The sequence below is a fragment of the Macaca fascicularis genome, chromosome X (assembly GCF_037993035.2).
Source record: "Macaca fascicularis isolate 582-1 chromosome X, T2T-MFA8v1.1".
Taxonomy (NCBI): domain Eukaryota; kingdom Metazoa; phylum Chordata; class Mammalia; order Primates; family Cercopithecidae; genus Macaca; species Macaca fascicularis.
In genome coordinates, this window is record NC_088395.1 from 27510564 (window position 1) to 27516563 (window position 6000).

Below are 6000 nucleotides of genomic sequence, written 5' to 3' on the forward strand. Positions count from 1 at the left end.
TGAATAATAAATTTCTTTTTAATTAGCAAAGCCAGGACCCGGGTTTGGTGGCTCACACCAGCACTTTGGGTGGCTGAGGCAGGAGGATCACTTGAGGTCAGGTGTTCAAGAATAGCCTGGGCAACATGGCAAAACCTCATCTCTACTGAAAATACAAAAAAAAATAGCTAGGTGTGGTGGCGCGTGCCTGTAATCCTGGGTACTTGGGAGGCTGAGGCATGAGAATCACTTGAACCTGGGATGCAGAGGTTTCTGTGAGCCAAGATTGAACTACTTCCCTCCAGCCTCAGTAACAGAGTGAAATTCTGTTTCAAAGAAAGTGCAAGAAAGAAAGAAAGAAAGAAAGAGAGAGAGAGAGAGAGAGAGAGAGAAGGAAGGAAGGAAGGAAGGAAGGAAGGAAGGAAGGAAGGAAGGAAGGAAGGAAGGAAGGAAGGAAGGAAGAGAGGGAGGGAGGGAAGGAAAGAAAGAAGGAAAGAAAGACAGAAAGAAAGAAACAAAGAAAGAGAAAGAAAGAACGAAAGAAAGAAAAAGAAAAGAAAGAAAGAGAAAGAAAGAAAGAAAGAAAGAAAGAAAGAAAGAAAGAAAGAAAGAAAGAAAGAAAGAGAAAGAAAGAAAGAAAGAAAGAAAGAAAAAGAAAAGGAAAGTAAGTCAAGCCTGGTGGCGTATGCTTGGAGTCTCAGCTACTTGGGAGCCTGAGGAAGGAGGATCACTTGAGCCCAGGAGTTCAAGGCTGCAGTGAGCTATGTATGATCGTGTTACTGCACTCCAGCATGGGATTCCCCAAAACATTTTTAATATTAAAAAAAAATTAGATTAGTAAAAATGAGGAAATGTATTTACATAGTATTAAGATAATTATTAATTATAAAATATCCACCTTATAATAAAGAAACCGGGCACATATCACTTTCACCAAATAATTAATGTTAACTTTGTCATTAGTGAGTTAAATATGCATTATGTACTTTATGCTACGATACACTGAAAGTGATACATCATATCTGGTGTATTCTTGACAAAAATGCACAAGGTCAATCTAAACAAGACAAAAAACCTGAACTGATTGACATGGTATAAAATAGTTTATACTCTTCAAAAATATCAACATACTTAAAGGTTGAGAAACTCTTCCAGATTAAAGGAAATGCATGAGACAGAACAATTAAGTTCAAATTGTAATTCTGAATTGCATACTGGACCGAATTTTATTTTCTGTAATGAATGTTAAGGAATAATTGGCAAAATTTGAATATAGAGTGTTTACAGGCTGGGCGTGGTGGCTCAGGCCTGTAATCCCAGCACGTAGTGGCTCAGGCCTGTAACCCGAGCACTGTGGGAGAACGAGGCAGGTGGATCACTTGAGCTCAGAAGTTTAATACCACCCTGGGCAACATGGCGAAAACCCTTCTTTACAAAAAAACCCACAAAAATTAGCCAGGCGTGGTGGCACAGGCCTGTAGTCCCAGCTCCTGGGGAGGCTGGGGCAGGAGGATCCCTTGAACCCTGGAGGTGGAGGTTGCAGTGAGCCGTGATCACACCACTGTGCTTCAGCCTGGGTGACAGAGAGACCCTGTCTCAACAACAACAACAAAAAAAGAGTGTTTTTGCATTGATGTCAATATCTTGACTTTGATAACTGTACTATGTTTATGTAAGAGAATGTTCTTGTTTTTATGAAAACACATTGTAAGTATTTAGAAGTATCATAACTGCAACTTATTTTCAAATGTCCCAGATAGTTCAAAAATATGTGGATAGATACATATATACGTGCATGCATACCTACATACAAATAAGTAGAGAATAACAAAGTAGTTTTTATTCACCAAATTTAACATTTGGGAAATCCAGGTAAAGGTGGTTTGGGTAACACTTAACATTCTTTTTGCTCTAAGCCTGAATTATATGACAAAATAATTCCAAGTTCAAAGTTTTATCTTCTGCCTTTATTTTACTTGGTTTCTCTTTCACATTTGACATTGTTCACCAATTCTTCTTTTGAAAAACCATATTTCTTGAATTTGATGATACTGAATTCTGTGATATTAGAAGCACTTCTTCAGGCGATTTTGAAGACACTGATTTTCCCTAGGGTTTCTGGTCTTTTTGGTCTATACATTCCCTAACTAATAACGTCTAGTTCTGTGGCTTACACTACTACTTTGGGAGTTAAGGATTCCCAAGTTTATATTTCAAGCCCAGATTTTTCCCTGTGTTCCCTACTCTTTTAACCAGTTTCTTACTGGATGCTTTCATCTCAATTTTCCATAGATAATTTATACTGAAAATGTTCAAAGCTGTATATGTTATTTTTCTTTTGAAACCCAATTGCCTCTTTTGTGTTCCTGTACTTATTGATTGCATCAGTCACTGCAGTAAAAAACACAGTAGCATCCTAAGTTGTAGTCAATCAAATTCTATGCAGAAAATACTTTAATCTCTCTAGTCTTTAAACTAACATTCATTCCTTCAACAAATATTTATTTCCTATATATTTGGCACTGGGACTAGAGCAGTGAAAAAGATGTATGTAGCTCAGTCTTTTTTTGTTAACATTTTTAATTGGCAAATCATAATTATATGTATTTATACTCAGTCTTGATTATGCTTGCTTTCTATTGGAAAAAGTAGACAATTAGATGTAAGTCATCTTTTTCACTTAAAGAACACATCTATTTATATTACCAAGTAACAGATTCAGGGTCAAAAATCTGAGAACTCTAGGGTAAGAAAGAAAAATTAAATCATCTCTTATCACATTGCCATCATAATTATGACATGTACTGCTACCATTTACTGCCACTGTCACCAGAGTGATGGCTTTAAAAAGCAGTTCTGATCGTGTCATACCATTTCCCTGATGAAGATTCTTCAGTAGCCCACTACTGGCTATAGGAAAACCTCTAACACCTTGGCAAGGCTTCACAGCTGTTTACAGCCTGGCCTCTGCCTACCTAGGGGTACCTTTTGCTTTTTTGTCCTACTCTCACCCCTCCCCTTCCTCATATTCTTCTGGAGTCATCCTGAATAACTTCATGGTTCCAGAGTGCTATACTGTTCTATGTTCTGCTGAGACACCATCAGACCTGGTGCGTATGTTTACTATAAAGCAAATAACACCAAATTTCAGATATTTATTTATCTTTCTTTACTGAGTTCATGCAAGTAAAAGAGACTTATTGATCTTTAAGTTTCCAATATTTACCATACCTGAGTGAGGCGTAGTAGGAGTCCACAAATATATATTGAAATAATGAAATAAAAACATAGTTACATATTACTCATTAATATAAAGAACAAATAAGATGTAGTATTTTGAATTGTAGAATTTTGTCAATGCAATTTGTTACTGGGAAAAATTTACATTCTGTTCTGAAGGACATAGATAATTACTGATCTCCAATATCATCATCATTTAAACATTCTTACTAAAAGTCATCTTTGTCATTGGTGTTATACTATAAAAATACTACCTTCATAAATATGACATCCCAGATAGAATATTACCTTCTACAAAAAGGTACTTATCACCTTTTAAATTCTTATTTGTTTAACATTCTGTTTACTTCTACTGAGGAGCCAAACCCAACTAATTAATAAATAAATGAGCTAATAAATTAATTAGCTATGTTTTTAAATGCTCTACTTTGACCAATGTACTTCAAGCTTGGCCCTTGGTCAGGATTGTTTATAAGGTGAACTAGGTTTCTAGTGTTCCTCTTTTGGAATGGTTAGTTACTGTTTGAAACTAAGAGTTAAAATATAGTTTCTTAATACTTCTTGGTTCTTTATGGAAATAATAGAATATAAAAATTTCCACCACTTACAGAATCATCTCTAAGGAGGATATAGTATAGGCCACCTTATTTTTAGTTGCTATATTTTGAAATGAAAATAAAACTTTTGTTGCAGAACTTTACTCCTTAGTTCAGCTAAAAGTGGGTTCTTGTCACACAACCAGGCAAGACTAGGTGTGTGGACACATTGAAGGGTGAGTAGAGCAGAACTGATTGGGCGGAAAGGAAAAATAGCGGGGGGGAAAACCCTCAGCAAGGTGAGAGGGGATTCTGCCAGTGGGCTCCTGTCTCACAGACTGAATTCCAGGCCACCATACATGAGTCGAAGAGGCCCAGCTCAAGCCCCGTGCACAAGGCATGAACTTCCCATGGCTCCACCCCATTCTCCTAGTGCACAGGCAGGTCAGAGATTCTCTGGGGACCCTCCACCTTATCTGTCACCTGCATCTATCACTTTGAGGGAACCCTCATGCCTTTTCTTTCCACATAAGTACTTGGGAATAAAAACCAAAACAGTTTATTGCCTTTCTCATTTGACAAATACATATCAAAATTACAATTATTTCTCGTACCCTCTCCCAAAATAAGAGTTTTTTTGTTAATTGCTATTTGCTAACTGTAAATATTTTTATTGACAAGTAGAGGTGTTCTGTAAATGGAATCAATGTGATAGTTTGTATAGTTGGCATATTTTAAAAATTGTGTTTTTACTGAACATATAAAAAATGAATTTACAGTAAGAGCAACAACCTGTGAAAGTCAAAACAAAAGTGAATAAAGGATTGGTTAGAAGTCTTTCTGTTGGTAGGAAAGGGTAGAGCACATATGAAATCATAAAGAATAAAGTCTTTATGTTATTTCAGATTGTTTATTTCCTTTGTTAATTATACTTTAAACACAGAAATAGAAAAAAATCAACTATAAAAGTGTGGTAGTAAATCATTTACATAGCATCTAATTTTACAGACTATGAGGATTTTATGTTAAATATTTAATGACAGGATATGGTAAAGAGTTGGAAATTCTAGTTAAAGTTTGACAATTTGCTTACAACAATAGAGCAAAATGAATTGAGAAGCTAAATTATGTTTCATTGTTTAAATATAATTTTAGCCATTTCAAACTACTTATATCTTTTTAGAGTCTTTGTAAGCCATTCATAATCTGGCAAAGGAGAGAGATTTACAAACTGATTACACCATAATGTGGTAAATGCACTGATGAAGGAACATGATAGGGGATTTTCAAAAGTGGCATATGTTCTAGTATGTGTGCACATGTATTTCCACACATACATCTGGGCTGCTTTTACAGAGAAGGGAGAATTTTTTTCTGCATATTAAAGATTGCAAAGGAATATGTGAGGCAGAGATTGGTGAGGAGAGGAAACATGTTTCAGCTCATGCAAAGATGCTGAGGTATGGATAAGCTTGGCATATTTAGCAACTGGTGAGAAATTGGTATGTATTACCAACAGCATTTTATGTTATCCATTATCCTCAAAAGAATGTTTTTCCCAATATTATTTCACCATATGATCCTTTGCTCAACTATAATAATACTTGGAAACTGTATTTTTGAACAAACTATCTCAGATAATCCCGGAAACAGATGTTTTGTGTGATTAGGGTCTACAAAGAACCCTCCCCCCTCCCCAGTCCCCTCAGATGATCTCTGAAGAGATTCAGAGAAACCCTTAAAGATCACCCTGGAACAGTTTGAAATTCACTTTCCTGGGTCATCTGACCCAATATTATTTGTATGCAAATTTCCCTCTAGTTTACATGTTTGTCATCCAGAAATTCTGAGCTGAGATATCAAATAATATTTTTAATTAACTGTATACCACCGTGGAGTTTTACTACCACAACTCTTTGCAATTTAGTCATATCAGTAAGAATGGGCTAGATTATGTAGATTATGCTGTTGTAACAAACAAACCCCAAGCCTTAGTGACTTAAGACAACAAAAATTTTTTTGTGTTTACTTACTTATTTATTGAGACGGAGTCTTGCTTTGTTGCCCAGGCTGGAGTGCAGTGGCACGATCTTGGCTCACTGCACATCCGCCTCCCAGGTTCAAGTGATTCTCCTGCCTCATCCTCCTGAGTAGCTGGGATTACAGGTGTGTGCCACCATGCCCAGCTAAGTTTTGTATTTTTAGTAGGGACGGGGTTTCACCATGTTGGCCAGGCTGGTCTCAA